General features: G+C 41.2%; 1 long non-coding RNA gene across 1 annotated transcript; it reads left to right on the top strand.

Moving 5' to 3' along the window:
* The first annotated feature begins 518 nt into the window (after positions 1-518).
* LOC125022382 lies at positions 519-26,884 on the top strand. Its single transcript, XR_007114436.1, has 4 exons — positions 519-1,037; positions 1,215-1,295; positions 11,584-11,687; positions 26,778-26,884. It is a non-coding gene; the product is annotated as an uncharacterized LOC125022382 (long non-coding RNA).
* The last annotated feature ends 208 nt before the right edge of the window (positions 26,885-27,092 follow it).

Raw genomic sequence — 27,092 nt, 5'->3', positions numbered from 1 at the left:
CTCATTAGACTAATAGCTATTCTCAGTGTTTTACCTCACACTATTTTTACTCCGGCTGTCATTATTATTATACTGGCAACAGATAAGAGTCAAAAACAAGGTATTTTCACTATGAAGTAGTGTATATTTATAATATTTTTATCATGTTGTATTAAATTACTGCTAAACAGATGTCTGGATATGAATAATTAATTCAGATTAAAAGCATTTAACACAGAAAAGTGAAGTTGATCTAGAAAACAAGAAAAGTGTCATTTTTGCTTTTGCTTTATCAATGACAAGATGTTCTGCCATTTTTATTATATGAGGGGAAAAAAAACTGCAAGTCTTTGCTGCTGTTTTAGTGCATCTGTAAACATTTGGTAACATCAACTACACGTATGTTCGGTCATAGCGGACTGACAAGCTTTTAAGTTTGAGTTCTGTCAAGGCCAATGAGGCAGATTGTCAGTGTTATTGCGCGCCATTGTGTCATGTTCTCTCATTTAGGGAGGGAAAAAAAAAAAAAAGGAATAACATCAATCTCAGCTAGATCAAGCCTGAGGCGTTTAAACCTAACCGGAGTCCACTTGGGTCGGGTTGGCATCGGGTCAGGTCTAATCAGGTGCCGGCTACAAATCAAAGCTCTGGTGTGCCCTTCTAAATTGATAAACTGCTTTCAACTTGAAAGCACTGTGTCCTGCTAAAAAAAAAAAAAAAAAAAAGAAGACAGCCGGTGCCTGTTGTGAAGCAACCGGCTTTTCCATTGGCTTTATGGCTTCTTAATATTTATAGTTTGATTAAATCACAATGCTGTGAACAGGCTTTGCTCGCAGATCTAGAATCCTTCTTCTTCCTTCACCTTCTAATCCCTCGTCTCCCTTCGCTCTCCTCCAGATGATTGAGAAAGCACAAAGACAGCCATGAGCATTTAGTTCCAGACTGATGATCCAGGTCTTGGAGGAGGTGGTGAGGCGGCATGGACTGACAGAGCTCCAAGTGATGGAGCAATCACTCATGGCACGGGGCTGTAAACAACACCCTCGCCCAACAAGGAGGTCAGTCCTTAACGACTACCTGATAGACCTATAGATGTGTCATACAAATGTGTTTTATGTTTTAAATAAGCCATGCAACTGGTGAAAAAAACTATTAATACTAGAAGATACACCTCTGTGGGGGTGCACCCATCCCTGACCTGCTGCCCCTGCTGTAATCACACACTTTCTGCACAGGGGACATTAACTACACAATGAAGATGGAACTGCAGCAGAGCAGGTGACAAGTCCTGTGAGTTCACCTACACCACATGAAAGGTAAGAGTGTTGCTCCTGCACATTGCATGTGGCATTAGAGAGCTCACACTGTACGTATGCATGTGGGACTCCTCGAAGCTCCGTGCACACTCATCTGAAAATGAAACCTCCGTGTAGCGAGTAGAAGTGCATTTCAGTATGTGCAGAGTGCTGCTCCGCAAGCGTGTCAACACAGATCAAGCTAGCCATGCATGTCGTGAATGTTCATAAGCCAAGAAGATCCCTGGTTTGAGGTCAAGTGGATGCACAAACCCAGCTAATGCTGGCAAGCCTTTGCCTGCTATGAAATGCCTTATATTTCTCTATAAATGAAACAATGAGACTCGCAACAAGAAAAATTATCAGTGGTGTAATGTTTGACTTGCACACCTGTGCAACAATTCCTGTTAAATGGGTTGGTTTTTTTCCAAATATGAATAATATTGAAGCTGAAGTGAAGAATGTGTAGTCATACTTATGAGATGAGTCTTGGCTTCTCCAATGATGCAAGTGTGGATAGAGCAGCACAATTAGGTTGCCATATCCAGATGAGTTGTGGATGTTTTTGGATCAAATTGAATCCATCAATCTGCCTTCGTGGTTTGTAAACAGTGCAATGTTTTTTGAAGGGGCGGGACTTAACTGGAGGCAAAACATCTCAAACACTATAGCATGTTAACGGCGGTTAGCATATTTCAATGAACTGTTGCGGACTATAGAATATATTAATGCACTCACTTCCCGAGACCGTGTGTGTTATTTTAAAACATTGACTCTGACTGATGGGACTACATTAACCGAACCCTACACTCTCACTTGATGGACGATTTGAGCAAAGGAGGACACAGAGGGGACAAAGTCTGGTCTGTCTTTAACAAGTGAAGCCTCTCTAACAAAGATATTACAAGAAGTAAGTGGAACCACTGTGGAGGGTAAAGTAGTAAATGCAATTTCTGCTTGAACCCTGCTGAAACATGTTGTGTTAGCTCGCGGTTAGCATTAGCTAACTTAACACAATTTCAGTCATGATTTAGTCTAACCCATAACGTTATCCAGGCTGAAACTGATGATGCTTTACATATTAATCTGACCTGATATGAAGTGTGCATGTTGTTGATTGTCTCACTCCAATCCTTTCTTTTAATCACCAAAGCCAAAACAAAGTTATCTACGACCAACAGTGGCTGCTATGTGATAAAACTTCAAGTTAGTGTTTTTGAATTTTCGGTTTTGGCTCCAAAAAATACAGAAAGACGACGTTTTCATGGTTTCAGCTTCCCTCTGTTTTGCCTCCAGCTAACATCATGATGTCACAGTGATGTAGGCCATGAAGGGGTCTATTGTTCCTTGTACAGTGATTTGGGTTAAGTACCATTTACATTACATTTTCAGTTGTAAAACAACAAGACCAACTAAATTTTACCATAGATATATTCCACCTGGCTATTTCAAACCACATACTATTTAAATTGAAGCATTGTTGACGCTGCTTGTTATTGCTTTTGTACCATGTTTTAGTTTTTTGTCATCATTACCACAGTGCTTGCGTACTGTAACATTTAACCAGTGCTATCCACACACTATTGGTTTCATAATGTACTCAGACTAGGGTTTGAATGACTAATACATGGTGAAAGTCAATGTTGTTCCACATTTAAACACAGTAGAAAATAACGTTTTGGTACTTGGGTTTATGACATGTCCCTGGTGAGACGCACCTCAGCGAGACTCCGAGGCCACAAATAGCTTCAACCATACATATTTAAACATTAGACAACCAGTCAACGTCATGGTCGACACCAAAGCTCAGAAAGCAGCTCAGAAAAAAATGCTTTATAACAAATCTAATCTATATTATTGACCTGAGTATATTCTAGCGTCTCACACAAATGAAGCTATGGATACTCTCCTTCAATGTAATTGAAGCTTGAATACAGACTGCTGTCACACCAACTCACTAATAGGAATCTGAACAATGGCCAAAGCAAGGTTCAAAATTCTTGTTTCATTTTGTAACATATTAGATTTCCAGGTATTTACAGGGGGAATTTTGGATATCTCTTTTTATCACTCCATAAATCACAAAATGCTGTCAACAGTCCAAAAAAAATCTAATTTTGCCATGTTTGTAGGAGTAAAATGTTCTATAAATCAGGCTCTGAATGATATATGAAAAATCCCCTCGGTAAATACCTCCAGAATGTAGTTAGGGATAAATTTGGAAAGTTTGGTACTACGACTCAAACCCTTTAAGACATATCATATAATCTAGGAGGCGTCCGTGTTGATAGTCAACCTGACCGGTCTTCTGGTACCCATATCTAATAGTATTCTTTCTCCATTTTGACAGTTTTTTGTTTGTATCTTTCATAATGAAGTATGATTTATCTGTTTACAGCAGAGGTCTTCAACATTTTTCAGGCCAAGGACCCCAAACTGATGGACAGATAAAGTAGGGACCCCCTACTTACTACATGTGTCCCACATTAAACTAGTGCTATTTATAAATATACATTATTATTGTAATTTTGCAGTGAATATTAAGCTATTCAGATTATACACAGGTTCAAATATTATTATTATTATTTTTTGTTTAAAATGTGTGCAACAGTAGGATGTTTTAGGGAAAAAATTAAAAAAATGAAAAAGTATGTATCAAAAATGTCTAATCAACCAAATATTTTGTGAACCCCCGTGCAGTACCTCCACAACCCCTCTAGGGGTCGCGTGCCCCCTTTTGAAGACCTACAGTTTAGAGGCCAGAACTAATGTTGTGCAGCTCTGGATATGGAGGTCACCACCGAATGTGTGCTCACAACTGACTTTCCATAATTACGCGAAAAGCTTTTCTCAAGAAAGAAAACATTTTGCCAAACTTGCCGCAAAAAACTAAAGTTTGGATAACGTCTGGAGACTGGTGGAATTTCACACAGTCGATCCTGCTAGGAAGCAAAACAAAGCCGTTGTGTGAGGCAATGTCTGCTTGTGCTCGTGTTCAATAAACAAGTGGGACAAGTTGATTAAGTGCAGTTTACTGTGTAGACGTGGGCCTAATGAGGAATATTGGTTTCAATGTGCTAAACAAAAACAATAGCATTATGAAATGTTGTATACAACGAGAGTTCATTCGACACCGAATTATACATTTATCATGCTAGTTGTCAACCTGGATTTTTAGAACAAATACCCATGCATAAAACAGATGAAGTCCCAACAGGATGTTAGGTCCAAGACGTATAGAGAGGGAGAGAGCGGAGGAATTCGGGTTACCGTGCATCGAACTGTATGTAGGTTATGGATTTAACAGTGTATACTCTGACCTTGCCGCGCTGTGTTCCTGAAGCACAGCTGGGGACACGAGTACGAGAGCAGCTGTAACTCCTGGAAAACAAATTGGATAGAGTTTCACTGTCTCTTTAGCTTTTGCTGCATTAGTCTGCTTCACATAATATTTCTAACCCCCCTTCCCCACACACATATATATATATATATATATATATATTATTTTTTTTTACCGTGGTCTTTTCCTTTCTCATGATCTCTTACACTCAGTCACCCACACTCTCCGGTATTTTTCTGGCTACTTAGCTGTCATCATTCTGTCATCTGTGTTTTTGGGCCCCACGTTGGAAAGAAACGCAGAGGAGCGGCAGCGGCAACCCGAGGCCGACCGGCCGGCTTGGCTGGCGGAGGTCCAGGCGCTGATGCATAGGCTGTTTGGGTTGAATCTAGTGTCAGACTCCGCAGAGGTCATTAAAAGGAAAGATGGATACAGTGCTGACTCTCAGCTACGACCGGAGGGAAAGCCCGCGTCTACCGTGTGCATGCGGGTTGCAGCATGTGTGCTCGAGTGTGAAGCATGTCAATATGTCCGTCGTTTCTTCTGCGCTCATTTAACGGTTCACCGGGGAGTAATGGGCATTAACTGTTAGGATGGTAAGTTTATTGGAGATGACAGACACACACACACACACATATATATATATATATATATATATAGACAAACACACGGTAGAGCTTCCTCACGGATGTTGGCCTGTGGTTCAAAAACAATAATAAAAGCCTTGGGATGAGTTGCCAGGGGGCAGCAGGTTGGGCATACCTAATGAAAACCTAATACTCATTGGCCAGGGCTGCCACTGCGCTCCCCTCCAAGGATTTAAGATCAGGCTGACATCAAGCCAATGTCAAGATCTGGAGAGGCCAAACTCAAAAGCCTGGCATTGTATCTGTGCGTTTCTAGGTACACACACACACACACACATGCAGAGAATCTGCAGAAGAGCTCTAAACTGGCTCAGAGTAGCCGCCGCCGCCGCCCTCCTCCCCTACCAACAAAATTCCTTTCAGAGGCTTACTCCGCACGTCGTCCCTTATCCCCGCGAAAGCCATAAAATCCGGAGATTGGCGAATGGATCTGGAATTTTGAGTGAGAGCGAAATTACTCTCCTCAGGAATTGGGTCCAGCGGCGCCGCAGAGAGAGACGGACGCTCGATGCGTCCGTCTCCAGAGACAAATTTGTAGGAGAAGGGTTAGCCTGTTGAGTTTCGGTGGGAACGCGCGCTCTCTCCGATTCCACCGTCATTGAATGGGGAAGTGTCGCGTGCGCGTTGGAAACGATGCGGCCTCGGATAAGACCTGTCTGCGGTAATTCAAACCAGAGAGCGAGGCGCAGGATACGAGGCGCCCTCGCCGCGTTTGAGATCGCGCAAGTCATAATATCCCCGTGTAATGATCTCCCTTCTGATCTGCCGAGCTGCGAGGAGATGCGAGGGAAGGGAAAATGAAACACTGTTAAACTCTGTGGAATTCCTTGTGCTTTCCAATATCCTCTCCTGTCCTTGACAAAACACACAGTCGCACACAATGGCATTCCATCAGCACTTCACTCATTGTAACATCTTGCATGCAAATACGCTGCGGTCGCTCAAGTTATTATGTGCAGTATCAAAACAGGCTGGTGGATGACAAGCAGGTTCAAAGAAAGCCTGTCTTTTTTTTTTTTTATTAATACGTTAATCATGATGCTATACAACGCGTTACAACCGTGTGCTGCTCTCTGTAAGTTAATGGCTACACTCCACTGAACAATCTGACTGCTTTGAGGAATGACACAGCAGAGCAGCGCCACAGATGTATTCCAAGAATGAGGATAACCACCAGCTGTTGTGAGTGCGGTCCAGAAAAAATCAGGATGGTGCAGATAATGCATGTTCCCAGTGTCATTAAGGATTCTGTGTCTTTTCTCTGCTACTCCAAAGGGTCTGACTATCTGTAAGAGGTTTAGCCAACTAAATCTGTGGCTGTTTCTAATGAGTTGGCTCTCCATCTCTTTCTTCCCTTTCCCTCTCTGTGCGTTTGAACTCCAGGAGGAATGGGTGAGGGAATGGGGGAGGCCAGTCTTCCTTCCTGGTGGCGTTACACAATGGAGCTAACCGCTTTGCACCAGTATAATGATTGTAGTGGGGGGAAAAACAACAACAAGAAGAAACAACTTGTTACGTATGTTTTTATGCCTAATACAAACTCCAAATTCAGACTGTTACACGGATACCTTTTATCTTCCTACCTCTACTATTTCTACTTCAAATGGCTTGTTTTTTATTAGTGGTTTTTGTAGCTATGATAAAATCTTCCTTCTGTTTGTTCTATTCAAGTCGTTTTCCACTGCAGCAATTTAACATCTAACCTGTTGCTACAGTAAATTAACTTCAAGATGAATAAAAAATGACCTTTCTCTGTAATTAAACATTTCTTTAAATGCACATTAACCTGATGTGTATATATGTTTGAAATAAAAAAAATAATGATATTTGAACCTGTGTATTATTTGAATAGTTTAATATTGAATGCAAATGATGATAATAATGTATATTTATAAAGAGCACTAGTTTAATATAGAACACATATAGTAGGAAGGGGGTCTCTACTTAATCTCTCCCTTAGTTTGGGGTCCTGAAGACCCCTGACCTACATTGATCAGATTTGGGATCTAGTGAATCTAGTGAATTTGGAGGCCAGGTCAGTGCCTTGTGCTGTTGATGTTTTTTGTGTTCCTCCTAAACCTTTTTCGGGTGTGTGTGTCAGGCTGCAGTGTCATTGCTATGGGGTGGGGGTGTCTGGTCTGGTCTAAGTGGGTGCTACATGTCTAAGTAACATCCACATGAATGAATGCCAGGTCCAAAAGTTTCCCAGCAGAACATTAAATTGTCACAAGATGTTATTTACTGCTCCTGTCAGTGGTCATAATGTTATGCCTGATCAGGGTATGATAACCCAAACTATTTATTGATTTTGGAACAGCTAAATAAGCAGAACCAGTGTAGACACAATCCTATAATTACTGTAAAGCTTGATTAGCTTTGACACATGTCCTTGCATTTGAAAGGAATTAAATTATAATGACATGTTATTTTCCACCAGAAAATGTTTATTGTTCAGAGCCGGTTTGGTGATATCCACGAGATGTCATGGTGAGGGGAGGATGAAAGTGGAAGTGAACATCTTTTTCCTCAAAGTCCAGGAGAAACGTGAAAGCATTTAGTTCTGCTTTAGCAAGATGATTGCATAAACAGACGTTATAGAGGGTAGACACACAGAGACGGTCTTATAGTACATGTGCAGTGTTGTGTTTTGCCGGGGAGATATGATGGCAGCCATGCTGACACATTATCATACACATAGTCACAGCAACAAGGAACCTTTGCATAAGGAATGCAAAAATAACAACAGGCAATAAAGGCTTCGGAGAGATTTTTATTTATCTTCCCCTGACATTTACTTCAGACGAGGGAGTTCTACCAATATTATTCTGTGGCAGACACAAACACATACACAAAGGGAAGAATTTCATATTTTAGCACTGAACAAAGTCATTTATCTCCGCTGTGTGATGCCCCAGCTTTCTTGCAGTTCCAAGGTCTGAGTCACATTGAGAATCCCATGCAGACAGGGCAACACCTTGCATGCGGCACGATGGGACAGAAGAATAGCCATTTGTCCTTGTCAAACAGCTCGGAACAGATAACGACGTACACAATACTTGGATTCATATGGAAATATCTCGTAAGCAAAACATGCAAACACAACCCCCCACGTAGTAGAATAGGTCACAGAGAGTTCTCCTGTCCTGGCCTTTGTTGGGCAGGAATCAGGACTGACATGTGAGTCATGCCTTATGCATCCAGTTTGACTGTAACCTGCATTAAAGAGACGAGCTGTAGCACACATCAGGACGTATTAACTCGCCTTGGCGTTCAGAGATCTGGACAGGCTGGCCTTGATGGAACAATATGAGCTTAGAGAAGAAGGGAAACGATGAATCACTGTGTCAAGAAATCGATGATGTTGTCTTGGATATGAGTTTGGATTTTACTTCATCTCAGACCCTTTCAATACATCAGCACTAAGGGGGTAGTTGTAAGTTTTAAGTGCAGGTCTGGACTCTTCTGGGTGGTGGAAAGCAGCCGACCTGGAGAACAAATAAAACCATAACTCATAACTGTCAGTACAGATTTTCCTTGATTTATTTAAACATCTTCGTCATTCTTTCATGACTTTTAATAACTTTAGGAGAGGATCTTGAATGAAAAATACATGTTTGCCTTCCACTACCAGTGCATATTTCTTCTTTTGGGGTAGGATATTTTATTTGGTAAATGGGACAAACATGAGCCAAACATGCCAAACATGAAACCATGACCCAACTAAAGATAAAAACAGAGAAGGAGGTGTATTTTGTCAAGCTTACTGTCCTGTGGGAAAACAGAGTTGAGGAGGCTAATGAGAACAAGAGAGCTAGATATGCAGAGATGTCAGCAGAAGCTGAGCAGCAAGGGTGGAGTGCGTGTGTGGACGTGGGTTGCCGTGGATTTGTAGCAAAATCCACCACTGGGCATTAGCAGGAGAGAACAGAGGGTTGCATGAAACAACATGTCCTTGGCAGCGGAGTGAGCAAGCGAGTGGTTGTGGCTGAGGAGGAAACACACTAGCTGGGCAACATGGCAAAGGTAAGGCTAGCTGAGTGGTTTAAGTAGTTGGTAGTAGGGCTAAGCTAATATAACGTCACACGGTTGTGACCGTCTTCTTGAGGTGTTGTGGGCCTAACTTAACGAAACATCGGTGAAGGGAGGTGCCCACTTGAAAACCACAATGATTTGCTACATACTGCCTACCGCTGTTGGCTAGGCTAGTTAGCTGGTGTCTTTTGTTGGTTGCTAGCTGGTAGCTGACTGCTAGCCTGCTGGTTGGACTGGGCTTCTAAATGTGTTTTGACTTGGATCTTGACACAACGGATTGTAACATCTCATCCTGTGTAGTAATGAATATTCAGTGGCCACTTTTTTTCTCTTTCTTCTTTTCCTTGCACCCCTGATTGCTTTGATTATTCTGCATTTACACATTTTCACAGGATATATTTAGTTTTATTTAATCCTGACCATGTCATGTGTTTATGGAGTGAGAAAGTTGAATTCAGCAAATTTTCCAGATGCTACTGAAAGAAATATATATCACAACAACTTTTATTTCTGGATGTTTATTGATGCTAGCCTTGTTGTCAGCTTTCATAACGGTACCGTCTCATCCCTTAGGTGAGCACCACTCACAGATGTAATAAAATCTTAAATCCCCAACATCCGACTTTATTTCAGACTTGTAGAAGCTGCTTGGATGTGTTTCTTGACCTTGTGACCAAACGTGTTCAACAACAACCAACGAGTTCAACAGCTTTTTTTTAAGCTTTAAGTTACAATGTAGGTCTTAAAGTTCACTGCAATCAAAAAACATAGTTTAGAAAAATAAAAAAGCTGCATTCAAGACAACTTGGAAAAAATTAGCTCTGAGTTGTCAAACTTGGAAATTACTGCTTCCAAAATAAATAAATAAATAGCTGCTGTGCATATTTTAATATTCAGCAAACGTTGACAATATACCAAACTTATGTTTTCTCCTTTGAGTTAACCTGTAATGTGAACGTTGTGATATCGGAAGTTTAAAAAATCTGAGTTGGAATATAGAATTTCTGAGTTTTCGTAAAGCCATTGTGAAGCCATGTTTTTGTCATCAACGTCCGAAAAATGGAGAGTAAATTTATGAAGCTAGGTGAATGTGTCCTAACTGCAGCCAGAGGACTTAAAAATAGTAAGAATAGTTATAATAACTAATATTTAAAAGTTAAGGCTGTATGTGTGGGGAGGGGGAGGGGGATGCTTTTCTTAGATACAAGTAGGGGGCACTCCAGGGAAAAAAGGTTGATGACTGAGAACCTTCACACACTCGTCCTATATAAAGTTTCTGAAGCTAAAGTTGTGATGGAAATCTCGTGACCAGGCAGGTTGACTCCTCCTGAAGGATTCTCGGGAGGCTCTGAAAGCCTTACAAAGAAACATTTACTGAAGAACGCGATCAAGGAGAATTAAGATGACATGATTGGTACTGCCACCCCAATTCTGAAAGTGTCTCTCCCAGCAGGGTGCTCTTATACACACATCGTTAGTCCTACACATATCCTTGTCTGTAACTTTCCACAAAGTAAAGACAGCTTGTCAGCTAAAATATTTACAGAGAAAGGATTTATCTCCTTAGACTGGTGATGAGTGTCCTTGGGACACAGGCCTAGCCGTAGTGCATACTTTGTAGTTCGACACTAGCACTGGGAGCACTTTGACCGAGGGAACCTTTGTCCTAAATGGGCAATCACATCCACAGGAACACAAAATACATTTGGAGGGAAATTCATCCTGCATGTTGGAAAATTGTTTTTGCAAAATGCGTTTAGAAGATACTATCTATCTATATTTAGAGAGCCAAAAAAGTACAGCAAGTCAAAGTTAACTATGATTCTCTCTGTTTACAGCAGGGATTAATATTGCATCTGCGTGCACCCTTTAGCGTGTGTTTGCATTACAGTCGGAGTAACAACTGTGTTCCGCGGTGACAGAATAGGAGCGCAGGGTAAATCACGGTGGTTTGATCAAATCTGCGCAATTTAAGAGAGTAAGCAAATGTGCCAGCTGCAGAAGTCAGACTTAAAATGAGGGTTTGTGATGTTAAAACATAGTCAGAAAAATTCATGAGGCTTCATCCAGGCACGCTAATCCACGGGCCTTTTTTTCTTTCTTTCAGAATGAAGTCATATCAGTGATCTCTGACCCCAACAAGCTATTTTTAAAAACCTAACTCTTATCTATCTATATATATATCCACCTCTCCATTTAACAGTGTTAATGAAAGACTAATGTGTAATTAATTAAATAAATTGCATTAATTGTGTATGCATGGGATTCACTTTGCAAACTTTTCTTTTAGCAAGTGGAGGAGATTAAAAACATGACAGCGGCTGCAGGCAAAGCTTAAACCTGGAGGAGGAACAACAAGCACTCCTTCAGTTCCACTGGTCCATATAGTCACAGGTAATGCACAATACAGCCTGAACGAATAAGAAGTAAAACTGCCATCACGTGTTGTTCCCTTTTCTGTTCATGAATAGCAACGTCCTACCACCACTAACAAGGTCTGGAGCTGAATCCGACATTGGTATGAGATTCTAAATATGTCGTAGTTGTCTATTTTTGCTTTTCTGGCTATTTGAGGGCAACTTCCCGACAGTGAACTTGAGATTTTTGACTTTGGTGTACAATGTTCATTAGCCTTCTGTGGGTCTAATTCGGGGAGGACACGCTGGGTTAGCTGGGTTTCAGGTTCTCTTAAGGTCACCTGATTGTGGTCGCTCCAGAGCATCGAGCCTCTCACAGCTTGTGGTTCTACAATCAGGGAAAAAAAAAAAAAAAGAAGCCATGGAAGTACGAGATTTAGTTTCAGACATGAAAGCTTTGTTTCAAGCTCCTCAGATGGTCTCAATTGTGAAGTCGTTTTTCTGGCTTTGGTGTATCCATGGGCTTTTATTTTGCTCCAAATGTTTAAACGAAGGGTTGATAGCGAAGAAAGGAGACAGAGAACAATGACATGTGATTAATTTCAGACATATGCATGTTATTGTTTAACCTCCTGAACTTTTGTTTGTTGCACATTTTTAATTTCTCCAAGGGTTTGGGGATCAGTTGGACTGAGACGTATGAAAACCAAGCATCATCTTTCAACAAGAAGTAGTAGTTTTTGGAAAAAAAAAAAAAAAAAGACAATGTCCTCATATGTGGACACTGGGACTATTTCATTATTTATATTGTAATAAAGTCACCAATGTGTGACAAAATATAAAACTGTTTATTTTAGTACTTGAACATGACTGAAAAAAAAAAAACAGAATTGCAAAAACAATCCTCTGAAATGAGTACTTGCTAAATAGGTTGTAGCCCGTTGCTATTGACAAAATCTGTTAAATTTGCGCATCATATCACTAACCGCAAACATTAATAAGCATAAGTAAATGAGTTTTAACTGTAGAATTTAATGGCGCTTTGTTCCCCGATTGCTTTTGTCCTATGATCTGTAGAATTAATCCGATCAAATACCCGTTTTTACCGACTAGTGTATTGAACCTTTGCTACCACTAGATGGCAGACTAAAGCTTTAAATTCAGAGCCATATATTATAAAAGAGTCTCGCCAACTAGGGAATGGACACTCTTGAGTTATCCCGCTATGCTGATTGGTGTCATGTGTTTCATGGGCGCCATGTTAGATACATCTAACCAATATTCCCCCATAGACATGTGACAATAACAGAAAATAAAGTTGGATAAAAGTTAAAATATGCCGCAATGCTCAGTCTACGGATTCGGCACAGTAAAACATGAAGGAAACTCCACCGTTTCCCCAGTGAACAAAAACAGAGAAAGTCATGGGAGCAGAAGATTAAAAGGAAAAAGTGAATGTCAACTAATTTTCCCTGATATTTGAGGTAAATGTCAATGTCTGTCTTCTGATGTTTAAGATTTTATACAGAAGAAATAAAGTCATACCATCATTAATGTGAACCTTGATTTCAAAAACACAGCATTACAAATGAATGAAGTTTGACGCTAACCTAGCCGGACATATTTAATTGACACGTAACTTTACCTCAGTTACTACGAAGTTATTATGGCTAATGTTACGTAAGACTAGTTTATTTTCACTATTTCCGAGTATTTATAATTTTTCTGATTAATTTCAAAACATTTAAGATATTTAAAGTGAGTAGACACTGGGATATTTTAGTGAGGGCCTTTTACGTATTATCAGACATTGGCAATAACATTTTTAGGCTCGTTAATGGTGAAAATGAGACATTTATTTCACTGTAGAATCTTCTCTCCGATGTAGCAAACATGGCGCCCATGATTTGAGTTGGCCGGACTCACCCTAATATAGAGCTCTGTTTAAATGAAGCAGAATAAGCTGCAATAAAACCTAAAACTTAATGTCCCCATATGAGGACGGGAGGCCTAACTGTTGCTCACTGCTCACTGCTTGTGAGAATTGGACTCGCAGCATGAAACTAACAAACACTTCTTCTTATTTTTTTATTTATTTTTTACATCTGCCACGTTTCTGTTGGTTTGACGTCAACAACTCAGAAAGTCTTATTCCCAAAACCCAAGGAGTTGTTCCAGCTATGGAGCACTTTAGTCAAAGTAATAAAGGTTAAAGTAATAACTTCCTGGTGTGCTACACCAGAGAAAATAATGACTGAGATTGCTGCACACAGCAGCACATTTGTGACAAACACACAACACAATAAAAGGAAAAGTCGGCGCATTTTGTTAGCATACAAATATGAAAGTAAGCTCTTAAATGTCAGCTCAGCTGTTGCCCATTCAGCGACTCCTGCTGAGTTGAACGCTTGCACGGAACAAGTTTGGATTTGAAAAAGTTGGAGAGTGATACAGTACATGCAATTTGAATAAAAAAAGAAAGAGAATGAATAAAGGAGCGGATGTGTGAGGAATGATCACAGGAGTGTTTGTTCTGCCTGTGTTCATATTTAAGCAGCCGTAGCCAGCCTTATCCTTAGCGGTAGCATTGAAAACCATAGCTAGTATCTGGATTTCTGGTATGAATCAGTAGGTCAGTTGTCAGAGGGGAGCTTCCAAGCGCCATCTGATGTATGAAACACACTGAAACAAGCCGTCGCCCGCATGAGTCACAGATAAGAGAAGTAGGAAACGATGAGATAGGATAGGCAGGGAGGTGACGGGCTGGCTCAGGAAACACGTCGTCCTTGTGACCTCGGTACGATCTATACACTCCAGTCACGCAGTCCTGCAAACATTGGGTCTTGGGACCAATATATACACACACACGCACGCATACTCTCCACCAACAGTGCAAGTATGCATTATTCTATATGGATTTGTCAAAGACATTATGTAAATTGTTGTAGTGTCAACACTGCTCTCTTTCTCTCACGCACACATGACAGCCTGCCTCAGCACTTTTTGAGTTTCAAACGCATGTCGATAATACTCCCGTCAATAAAACTAATCACATTTATTTTGTCGCGCAATGAAGTTTGCGTTGTATTGCTCATTGTTGTATTTTGTGGTATTGATGGTGTGTGGGAATGCATGAGGGTAGTAAGGTTGCGTTTATTGCTTGGTTCCATTTAACATGAGTTTAAATGGACATGTGTTATGTTTTTGACAGGTTTTTTCTTGAACAGGCTAATAACCAACAACAACAACAAAAAAACTATGTATAAAAGCAAAGAAATTATTTTAAATAGGAAACAAAATGCATTAGGTGTGGCATAAAAATCAATTCCAGGTCTTCTGATGAATAATTAAAACTTACAGAGGTGTCTGATAAATAGGGCGCATACATAAACGTAAAAATAAACTAATATGTATCGATTCGCTGGCTTTCTTTCGAGGTGTCTTCATTCACAGTGAGCCTAAACCAATAAGCACTAAGTGCACACATTAAAACTAGAACATACTACACATGGAAGCAGAAGTAAAGCGACCAGTAAAGGCTTTTAAGCACCGAGGCCGTGATGGTGCTGAATATACAGCATGGAAACATGAAAGCCCCCCCGCTGCAAATAGAAGAGATGTCATTGAAAGACAGCAACAATGTGAAACATGAAATGCACCGGAATAATAATAATATTAAAATAACTCAAATAAATTATAGAGCGGTGTAATATAATGTATTCGCTATAACACTCGCCACGTCTTGTCAGCTTTAGGAAGGGTGAGAGGTCAAGATGTTCGTTTACGCCTCAGTGATCTGAGGCTTCCAGGCTTTAAATTCACCACCCCTCATGTCTTAGCCATAGCTTAGCAGAATTCCCAGTGCGAATCATGTTGCCGTATACTGTATGTTCAGAGCCGCTGCAGCATTCCTGTTAGCGTTCTCACAACAGAGAGCTGCAAAAACTATCCTGTGAAGACGTTGTTTCTGAGAATACTGCCGATGTAGCTGCTCCTTCCACAGGGGATTCATTCCCAATAGTTATTTTTTCTGTACCAGAATATCTAAATTCTTGAGGTTTTAAGTTAAGTTATAAAGCGTCTGTTGGCCTCGTTCTGTTAAATTCACAAAGCTCCTTGTTCTGATTAGCTCAATTTCTATAATATTTTCAGCTGCTCTAGTTTAATGTTTTTTTAATCAAATCAAGTCAATCTTTATTTATATAGCACTTTTCAAGCACACAGATATTACAAGCAGGGTAAGGCTGAGCACTTTGGGGCCACAGAGGACAACACCACAGAGACCACCCCAACCCAGACCGACAGGGGCCCACTCCACGGCCATAAAGCCCTGGAGCGGGAACCTCCAGGCCTCCAGGCCAGGACAACACCCAGGACGCAACGCCCGTAGGCAGGCTAGATATGACTCCCGGCGTGGAGGGCTCCTGTGAGGAAAAACACTGGAGCTAAAACCTGTTAAACAACAGAGTAAAATATGAATAATACTAGAAATAGATAATAAAAACATAACTAAGTTACATGAAGGAATGAAGGAAAAACATTATTTTGAAGCTGAAACCAGCTGAATCGATTTTGTTCCACTTGCACGCAAGGAGAAGACATAAGTAGACGCCCATGAAAAAAAACAAAAAACGCCTTAATCTGACTTTAACTGGACAATTTAAGTGCATGTAAACACGACTTAAATCAGACTTCTCCTTATCTGATCCAGACACCCAGATAATGCGACTGGAAATCGATTTTCCCTGCGATGTATACGCCTTAATCGGACTTTAACTGGACAAGGCGCGCTCCACAACTACTGCACTGGAGTGTGACCCCGGAACAAAATATTCCGAGAAAGCCGGTCACAGGAGAAGAAGAAGGTAAACAGAGCCATAGAAGAAGAACCACCTGAGGGATAGCGCCATCTTATCTGCACCAGCATCCGTAATGTAGCGCGCACATTACGGATGAGATTAAAAAGCTGAACTATTATCCATCTGGTTGTTGTTTGAAATGCCGGTCTGACACAGGAATGGCTCTTGTTTATTATATGACGTAGTAGGTCAACCAGAAAGGGGGCTGTATTAACGTGGTATTAACCCGCTAACAAGACACATATCGCCACCTAGTGTGGAGGAGGAGAACATGTTCCCGTCAGTTATTTGATTTTCTCCGTTGCATCCAGAAATGTGCAGCTTAGACTGTTCACTGGCCATTGCTGCTTTGGTGCAGGACTGGAACAGGAGACAGCAAGGTCACCCAGCGTCAGCCTCAGATCACTTACAAGACAGCACAGCCGGTGAGGACAGTTAAAAATGACCACTTCACACATGATGTTAAGTAAGGGCTAGTGAAGATGTTTGTTGTGTAATCTGTGATTACAGCAGTACGTCTGTACATCTGTGGTTGTGAACATGAGCATGAACAACTGTTTTGGAGGCACAAGGAAGACCTACACAATATAAGAAAGGTGGTCATAATGTTATGCCTGTTCAGTGCTACGCTATTTGAAAGCTAGGAGCTGCAGAAAACCCCTTTATTATTTCCATTATAATCACCTGGTAAATAATGAAAAGCCGGGACAATGAGCAGACGATTGGTACGCCGCCGTCGGAATGAAACTGCAGAATCTCAGGAAACTACTCCAACACAAGCAATCTTTTTCAGTCGCATCCAGCTGTAACCCTCTGTAGACGTGTCTAAGTGATCAAACCGGGGCCTAAAATGGAGAGTGTCACTGTTTCTTGGCCATGCCACATCTTATAAGGCTCAGCTGTGTGATGCAGGCGGGGAAGCCACACGCTCAGTTTATAAGTGCAAGCTACCCCTCCAGACACTGGCAGAGCCCGGCGGAGGCCTGAAGCTCTTGGAGACTCTTCAGGGACATTCAGCCAAAGCAGAAGCTCAGATTTCTCTCATTCAGCTCCTTAGTCTGCACAAATGTAAAATTCCTCTGTGGAGTAAAAATGATTGACAAAAACATATTTACACGTTTAAAGGCAGCAGTGTACATTTGGTCGTTTAATTTTCACCTACCCCGTCTGTTTCCCAATGACAGCTGGTAACGGCTCCGATAAATGAATGAATGAATGAATATTGGGATGATATTTAGCCTCTTGGAGACTGTGGATCGGATTTATTGCTTCCTGTCATAAATGTAATGGACAGACCGACAACGTTCATTCATATTTCCTGATTTGGTGTTTTGATGCTGCTGGAAATCGATTGATTTATAATTGGGCTTCATCCAGAGAGCCCTCATGATTTATTTCTGTAATTTATGTTTCTTAACGCATCCCTTAGTGTTTGTACACTGTTGGAATTTTTGATTGCTGTATATTTTTTTTATGCCAGTGGCTATTTATCCTTTACTTTCTGCATTTGTTCTGGTTTGTCCAGAACAGGAAACTGAATTTTTCACTGTGCAGCACCTGAATATTAATAGAAATCAGCTCCTACCTGCAAAAAAAAAAAAAAAAAAAACGAAATGAGTTTCATATGATTGAATTTTGACATACCGCGTTTAGATTACACACAGCAAAAACGACAAGTGGATTAATGGAAAAATACAACAAAACTTTGCGTGTGCTGGCATTGCTGTGGCGCTCGCATGATCCCACAGAGCTGTTTCTAATCTTTCATGAGGCTTTATGGTGTGTGTTTTACCATGTCGTGTACTTGTGTCCGTGTGTTTGTGTTTGCTCGTTCTGTGACTGTCCATCTGTCCCGTCCCCCAGAAGACCAGATGACTCAGCTGGGTGTCTATGTGCATGTCTGACATGATGCAAGGGCTCAGCCTTGACTGGCCCAGCGGGTGGTCACGTCCCTGCACGGCAGAACAGCGGGCGGAGGCATCTCCGACCACCTCCCACCCTCCACCCCCTTCTTCCTTAATCTTCTGTCACTGTCCCTCGGTTTTAGCCATCTTTTCATCCAACTGTCAAGTGGATTAACAGAAACACGGGGAATTAACAAGTATTACACATACGGTGAAACATTTTCAATTTGTTTTTTTTTCTCCACCCGTTTTTCGATAATTGTCACTCCAGACAATTTATTTTGAACACATAATGTTATTTCCTTCACAAAAAAGGGCCGATACTTGTGGTGGAAAGTGATACAAGCACTAAAATCCTCTCCCTTGCTCTTCCCCTCTGTCCCTACTGAGCCATCACTGATCTATACGAGGCCTCATCAGAGCCAATAGCCTGAATCTAATCTGTTCCTGCTCCCTTCTGCAGTATAAGTGACGACTCTGACTGGAAGACACGCCATGATGGATCTCCTTTTTCCCGTCGCCATTCCCCGTCCTCTCTATTCCCTTCTGCTGCTCTTTTTCATTTCTCATTTGTTCCTGTATAGTATTCCCATCATTCCCTCACCTGAGCCAAGATCCCTTCTTTTCCTCTCCCTGGCTCACCTCAGTTCCCCCCCCTTTCCCTATCCTCACAGCCGCCTTGTTTTGCGAGCGTCTGAATGTTTACTTCATGTCGGCCTCATCATCCATTCCGACCGGGCCTCTTCTGGGAGGATTTGCTCTTCTCTTTCACATTTTATTTGTTCCCCTATTTGCTGTTTCCATTAAAGATGAAATTGAAATCTCCTGCGCTAACACACAAACACACACACACACACACACACACCTACAAAGACACACACAGAGAAGCATCACACCGCCACACACGGCGACTAACAAAACAACGCCGTGCTGTGCCAAGGCGTATGAAAGAGCACAAACCTCTCGTCCTACTTTTGCTTTACCTTCTTCTCATCCTTCCGCTCTCTCCTCGCCGCCACCTCTAGTTGTTGCAAGGCAGGAGACCGAGCTTTCTGTTTTGTTTTTGTGTTGTATTTTGCCTTATTTTCGTTCATGAAAAGAACTGCCTGATCCTTCTTTTTCTATCTGACACTTTTAAATCCTCCTTTAAGTTTTTCACATATTCAACATCTTTAACTTCTCTGCTCAATTTCCACTTTGTAAGTCTTCCCTTTAGATGTGACAAAAATATTTTGCAATATGATTGCCCCCCAGAGGGTGCTGCTGTGCAGACAGGGATTATCAGCTTTTTTTTTTTTTTTCATGTATATTTTTTGGGCCTTTAAATGTAGTCGAGATGGACAGGAAACACGGCGGCAGAGAGGGGGGAATTGTTGTTGCTCATAATTTAATACGTACTAAATTTTGTCCCTAATGAAATGTCTGCATTTCATTCAAGAGGGAAAAGACAAAACTAGGTCATTCAACCAGGAGTGGTTTTAAAGGAAAACTTGGTTAACCTGGGAGCTCATCAAAAATGCGCTTGGTGAGTCTTAATTTATTTTTAATCTAAATGGAATTGATAATGTAGTTTACATATTGATTGAATTTTAGTGGAATTTGTGTGTAATGTGTAAGTGGCAATATGTGTATTTGTGTGTGTGGGACACAACCTCACGGAGCAGTTAACCTGTCTTTGGAGCTGAAATGTCTATTTGACTGTGGTATGTTGTGTGTGGTGACTTTGTATATTGATTGCTGTGTATCTGTTGTGCGCCATTCACGCCATGAGCGGGGAATTGTGTTTTTTATTGTTGTCACGTTGTTATTTTAATCTTGAAAATTTGATAAAGTGAGAACACTGCCGTTTTGTTTATCCATTCTCGACCCCGATAAAGAAAAAAATGCCTTGAATTTCAACTTTTTCTGAATGGAAAATTCAATGACCAAAACATACACAGACCTCCAATTTACACCACCACCACCACTGCTGTGCCCCTTGAGGACTACCTCTTCTCCATCCACGGCATGACTTCCGAAGCCCCCTTTGCACAGGACGTAAAGAATGTCTGGAGCATTGCAGGAGAAAACAAAAGAAGTCTTGGGCAGGTTAATGAGGCCGGGAGGACGCTTTGTGCTGAGCTTCATCAGTATTCAACAGAGGCCTCTCTCTTTCGCTCTCACCAATAATATCCCAGTCATTTGGGTCAGCCGCATTACTGTGGCCATGTGAAGGGCACCCACGCACACACAAACAGAGAAGAAACTCTTTGACAATCTAATAGAAATACAGTCTCATCAAACGTTCACCTCCTCATTATCTCTAATCATTAGCTATGTCCCGCGCTCTCTTTGTCTTTTTCATTTTCCTCAGACATCCATCTCTCCGCTGCTACTTTTCTTCTCTTTGCAGCCCCACACATACAGCTCCCTCAATTAAGATAAAATGGCTAATCGTATATGAATTACATTAACATCTCTAATAGCTGCTGCACGTTATTGGATCTTTATTAGGACCCCACTCACTTCCGCATTAGGCAGCTTCCAGCATCAGTAAGAACGGCAAAGTGCAGTAAAGGGGCTAAGTGGAAGAAGTATGAGCTGCAGGTGAGAACAGGGACCAACCAATGAATCCCTGGGTCCTGATCCTCTTCATCCATATATTTCCATCGTTATCCTTTTCTTCTTAAATCTCCTCCACTCTCCCCTTCATCCCTCCTTTCCATTTGTTCCCTCACACAAAATATCTAACAGCCCACTTTCTTCTTATTCTTCTTCTATTTCCTTCTCCCCACGCCACCCCCCCCCCCTCGCACAGAGACAGCGTTTTCAACTAAACACCGCACAGATAACCATCAAAACCACTCAAAATGTTCCTGCGCCTAATTATGCTGCAGCTCTCACCGAACACGTCGTCACAGAGGTCTTAAATTAGCGTCTCAGCTTGATGCAGCAAGCGCATGTAATATGTCACATCAGTTGGAGTTTGTGCGCGCACAAAGTCGAGGTGTGACTTCATTAACATGAGTTCTGGTATTAGTTATTTTTGCACCATATCTGTCTCTGTTAATGTACCTGTTATCCTGGAAATGTTTACAACACATGCAGAACCTACGAAAGCAACTGATTTCTCTTCACCACACCGGACTTATTGGAGTGTTATGCAGCACATTAATGTATTTGTTGGTCTGCAGCAAACTGGAGGAGAACACAGTGTGACATGTATTGTGACATGACCTGACCTTGGTTACACTCTAACAGAACAAGCAGTTAATCCACTGACTGAACGTTTGTGACCAACGTGTGCGATTGGGACGAGACATGAGTGACATCTGTCCATTTATTTTTCCTTGTGCTTTGTCTTTCACTCCGTCCTAGCTTTAGCTTTCACAGATGCAACTTAAACTCTAGATATAATTAGTGGGAGTGAACAGATGTCATCCACAATGAACCGAGTCCAGAATTTTTATTTTTTTTCCCTTCATCCTCATCCTGCTTAGCACATTACCCTCACTTACTTAACACACTCACTTTTAATTTTGCACGTCACAACGCAAAACATTGGGGACATAATGTATTGGTGTTTTTTTTTTTTTTTTTTTGTTGTGCATTGTGGAGAATTTTGATATGTTTATGGAGATAAACACCAGCCTGACCATCATGAGGAGGATGAAATGGTAAAGACCAGATGGTTTAAGAAAAACGGAACACTGTCATAGAGCTAATTGGAGATAGGAAAGTTTCTTTGATTGTCAAGATGTTCAATTACTACTCATACCGAAATTATACCCTCTGTCTTTGTCATTGTAAGATAAAATTGAATCTTTTATCCCCATTTTGTATCTTCTAGAGAGCCGGTTTTAGCCTCGTTGTATCATCCACTCATCCGCACAGATGAATTGTGGAGTTTGAGGAGCCCTCCTTGTGTTATTCACAATGCAACAATAGATATGGATGTTCGGTCAGCTTGTATTCCACCGTGCTCCTTTTGTTCATTAGATGAGTTTCCTGCAAAGTTTCAATTTATTGTGCGGCGTGCGTTTGTGGCTTAACAATGGCTGCATAAGAGTATCAGCCATAGGGTTTTAGAGTGTCTCTGTGTGTTGCGTTTTAACTGGTACATCTTGGAGGTTGGTCGTTTTGCGACGCCGAAAGCATGAAGAACACTGCGCAGGACGTGTTCAGAAATCTCCAGGGAGATCTCGAGGTCAATTCTGTCACACAGGATTTATTAAATAGCAGCAAAGTTTAGCTGTAATATAGTACTTGGGTCAGTTTTTAGGTTTTATGCAAATAGGAAAAGGAAAATGCTAAAAGAATATTTTTTTTTCTCCTTAACCAGTACCCTCATTGAGGTCTCCTTAGTAACTCTTTGTATTTATAATAGATACAAAGCTAGAGGACTCTTAAGGGACATCATTATAAGTATTTTTAGCTTCAGACCCACACGTTCTGACTAAATTGGAATGACCGCTAAACCATTTGTATGACCATCCCTCCGAAATGTTGGTGTGTTTCAGTGCTAAAATCACAAAACGCTCAGAATCACAAAATAAACATCTCAGGTCTAACATAATCATTACAACACAGACATATGTCTGGTTAAAAGAGCTGCAAAATAAAGCCAAAGCTGAAGTACCAAAAACTGATTATCCATGGCTGGGCTTTGGTCAAAATGTTCACCATTCCAGCCCTTTAGACAAAGTATTTAAGGGTGAATTTGTTTCAATTGTATTGAGACCAAGTCATGCATAATTAAAGATGTGTAAGGATGTGGCTGGTTTTAGTGACATGTGGATGCTCTCACAGGTCGCTGTTTGCCAAGGTGTCATCCACCCACTCCAGCTCCTCTAACGCTTCACCGCTTTGCACAAGATGGCTTTTATACACTCTCTGACCTGGCTGCAAGTTAAGTAGTGGGTCACAGTGGACTTCTTCAAGACAGAAATTGACCAGATCAGCTGTGAAACAAGGGACATGAAGTATATTACTACTTTAGACCAATAATGTCATTCTGCATTTGAATTTATTTCATCAGACTCCATACAGATAATGTATTGCATAGCTCTTCAACAGGTACTGCAGAGGGAGTTGCAACGTCTTTGGTTGATTAGACTATTTCTATATGGATTTTTTTTTCTTTCCCCCTACAAATTTAAATTTCTTTAAAACAGTCTCCGTTTCACACAGTTCGCCACACTACACCTGTCAATCTAAGCCTCCTGTAGACAGTAAGACCCGCCCCTATAGCTGCTGAGCCAATCACAAGGCCACATATTACACCTTGTCAGCTTCCCCGCAAATGGCCGAGAGCCTATTCACTCCATAGTTGAAATCCCACTAGCACGTTAGCAGAAGAGAAGCTAACAGTGCACGGTATATATAGGTGTGTTTATGTTTATGGCAGCTGCACCTGTGTATTATCTGAATATCTTAATATGACATGCAAAATGACAACAATGTATATTATCAGCAGTAGGCCAAGTTTAATATATTACACTTATAATAGGTAGGTAACAGGTTGGGGTCCTTGGTCCTGTAAAACCCCAGATGAAGGCATTAAATACATTTTCCAGATCCACTGCATCACACAAGATATAAAACAGTCAAATAAAAATGATAATCTAGTAACTTAAAATCGAATTCCCATTGATTTAGTGCGCCATTCTTGACGTACCTTTTTGTTCTGTCCAGACTTTTCCCGTGCTCTGTCCCACACGGGGCATCACATTTGAATGCCGCCACTCTTTTAAGGGCCATCATCCCCTGTCCTGAATCATCCTAACCATTTTGTCAAAACTGGTACTGGCATTGCCAAAAATATAGTTAGGTCAGACTCTAAGTTGCTGTGACAAGAAGCCAAAGGCAAGCAAACATGAGCGGCTGACGGTGATACGTCTTATCAGCCCTGATGTAGCTTTCTCAAAGAGGCTTCCTCACTTGACTGCACGCAGGGAATAAATGAAAATAAACACAGGATTTGAGCTTAAGCTAGGCCACAAAACGGCAAGAGGCTGCTTGATACCGTAGCAGGTGAGGCCGCTATGAAGATGACAAGGAAGGGCCTTGTCTGTATTAAACATGGGTGTATTGCCTTGTGGTTAATGTCAAGTGTGGCTAAGGTACCTGGGTCTCCAAGGGGTTGCCGAGTGAGAGCACTGTTGCTGTGATTAAAAACGGTGGAGAACAGCCAGAGGGTGATAGCTGGCACAGATTCTGCTCTGTCTCCTCCCTCTCTGTTTCACCCTCCATCCCTCTCCTCTCACTGCCAGCTGTCAGTTATGTCAGTCAGTGTGCTAATGATGCTCCCATACAGAGCTCAGAGCTCAGTGATACATCTGTCATGCCCAAATATCTCTCTATTCGTGGGGAAGCAGTCCACAAATGGCCTAGTTTAGTATACTTGGGTATAAGGGGATAAGCACGATCCGTCACATTCCCCTTTTCGTAGTGTGTTACCTTTGCCTCTGCAGCGAGCTGAGGTCATTAAAGCCACATTTAACACCGACTGGTATTCTTCAGTTTGAGTTCATCCTGAGTTGCCGCTGTTCAAATACGAACTGTTTTTAGTTTCTCCTTTCAGTTCATTAAAAGTAGTGCTGTCACCAGTTATATTTCTCTCCCGGGATGTTATCAATCCTGTCAGATGTGCAAATAACATGCAGCTGAGCAGCATCTAAGGACCAAAACAGGTCATAGTGTTGACATCTTAAAAATCCACACTATACCTGTAAGGTTTCACACAAGTCTTCCAACAGCTTTCTTAACCCTGCCTTTTTTTCGTACCCAATTTACACTGTGTCACTCCCAGCACACACAATATGTTCAGGTTAATATTTTAAGTGACACTAATTATGGGTCATGATGTAACATTCGCACACGTGCGTCGTTGCCGGGTAACCTGCCTTGCTGTTGTGTTACGTCTGTGCTCTCTGCACAGCAGCTGATACCTTATACAAGCTTGTGATTTATTAATGTTATATTAAATTATATTTTTAGACTGTTATCGTTGTTATCTGGAGCTTCAAAAACTTCTCTTTGACATTTCCTGGGTTCTCTTTCATTGATCCTGTCCACATGAGACAATGAATTCATAGAACCCAAGTTACATGTGTGACATTTCTCAACTGTACTCATTCATAATTGCTGAACACTACATTGCATCCATTGCTCTCATCTTTGCCGCAGGCAAACAAGCTTTGCTAGTTGTTTAAACATATCTAAAAATTAGTCATTGGCTTTGTGTGAACACATTTGGAAAGGGCTTAAATTTAGGAGACTTTCATGGGGACTTGCTCGACCGTAGCTTTAACCTCCTGAGACCCTGCGTCCTCATATGGAGACATTGAGTTTTAGGTTCGTGGCAGGTTGTTCTGCCTCATTTAAACCTTAACAAACCATTGGTGAAGGGAGGCGCAGACTTGAAAACCACAATGATGAGCCGCATACTGCCTGCTGCTGTTGGCTAGGCTAGTTAGCTGGTGTCTTCTTGTTGGTTGCTAGCTGGTAGCTGATGGCTAGCCTGCTCGTTGGCTTTTTTTGTTTGTTTGTTTGTTATTTTTTTTCAGTTGGACTGGGTTTCTAAATGTGTTTTTCTAAAAGTGTTCCTTGACATGTGGTCTCATGTTCTATCACTTCTTACCTGCTGCTGTTGGCTAGGCTAGTTAGCTGGTGTCTTCTTGTTGGATGCTAGCTGGTAGCTGACTGCTAGCCTGCTGGTTGGTTTCTCAGTTGGACTGGGCTTCTACATGTGTTTTGCCTCAGATCTTGGCACAAGGGATTGTAACATATCATCCTGTGTAATGATGAATGTTTTTATCCTCGTAACCAGAAACTAGTTGGTGTAAAATCATTATAGCAGTCATTTCAATGGATTCATTCTACAGCTGATCATCGGATAAAAGTGGACGAGGTTCAAAGCCTCATTAAATTTTACAGTCGAAAATTGTTTATTTATGTTAATTAACTTTTCTAGTTCAATATGTCACGGAAAGTCTATCAGTAATAACGAGCTATAACTTTGCTAATTAGCAAGTACTCGATTGAGGACATTGGGACTTAATTATTTGCAATTCTGTCTTTGCACAATGTTCAGAAAATTAATATTTTGTTACATATTGTTATTTATTATGATATTGAGTGAAATAATCCCTGCGTCCACACACGAGGACATAATTGTTTTCTCCCAAAACTACTTTCTGTTCAAACATGATGCTTAGTTTTTGTCGTTCTTAGGTCCTTTTGATCCCAAATCAAGAGAAATTAAGAAGTTAAACATGCAAACAAAAGCTCTGGTCTCAGAAGGTTAATAAAAACAATCGGTGCAACGAAACTGTTTTGCATGCGTCCGAGTTTAATCATACATTTCATGCCACCTTCTTTCAGAAACCAGAAACAGATGTGCCCCAGATGTGAATCCGCCCTGGAGACCTCAACTCTGCACCAGTTTGCTGATGATATCTGAGAGACCTCTGGAGCCTTCCAAAGAACAGGTCCGTCCTCTTCCCTTCGACTGACACTCAATTATCTCCGTCTTACTTTTCCTGCTCCCATTCACCATATCTCAGATACAGCAGTAATCCAGATACGATGAGATGTGCATTTCTGCAGCTGCTTTTGTTTTCCTATTTTTAGGGGTTTGCCCGCCAGGGGTTTGAAGCTTGTGTTTTCCCAATGGCTTAAAGATTTACTCCTCCTTCT

This window comes from Mugil cephalus, chromosome 1 (genome assembly GCF_022458985.1).
Source record: "Mugil cephalus isolate CIBA_MC_2020 chromosome 1, CIBA_Mcephalus_1.1, whole genome shotgun sequence".
Classification (NCBI taxonomy): domain Eukaryota; kingdom Metazoa; phylum Chordata; class Actinopteri; order Mugiliformes; family Mugilidae; genus Mugil; species Mugil cephalus.
This window is presented reverse-complemented; position numbering and strand designations above follow the sequence as displayed.